Source organism: Triticum urartu, chromosome 3 (assembly GCF_003073215.2).
Source record: "Triticum urartu cultivar G1812 chromosome 3, Tu2.1, whole genome shotgun sequence".
Taxonomy (NCBI): Eukaryota; Viridiplantae; Streptophyta; class Magnoliopsida; order Poales; family Poaceae; genus Triticum; species Triticum urartu.
Window position 1 is genome coordinate 349447188 of NC_053024.1, and position 337 is coordinate 349447524.

Consider the following 337-nt stretch of genomic DNA (forward strand, 5'->3'; position numbering starts at 1 on the left):
ACAACTACAGATGCTAGTCAAACGATGAAGTCATCGGCCACTGGAGTTTGAATTGACACGTCTCCTTTTGGAAACAATGATCCTTCATGTGAGATGCTCCGGTATGGAAGGAGCAATCATCAAAACTTCTGCCAAACTTTACCATTTTTTTCCACGAGGTCGTGAGAGCACGCCATGGGCACACTTCGATTTTGATGATGTCCGGACTCCACCTAAATTTGTTGTGATTAAAATACCAACTAGGCCTACACCAGTGGCTTCTCAATGCTTCTCGAACAAACGGATGAAAACTCGCAAAGCGACGCACAAATGATTTGTACACCTTCTTTGCTAGGCT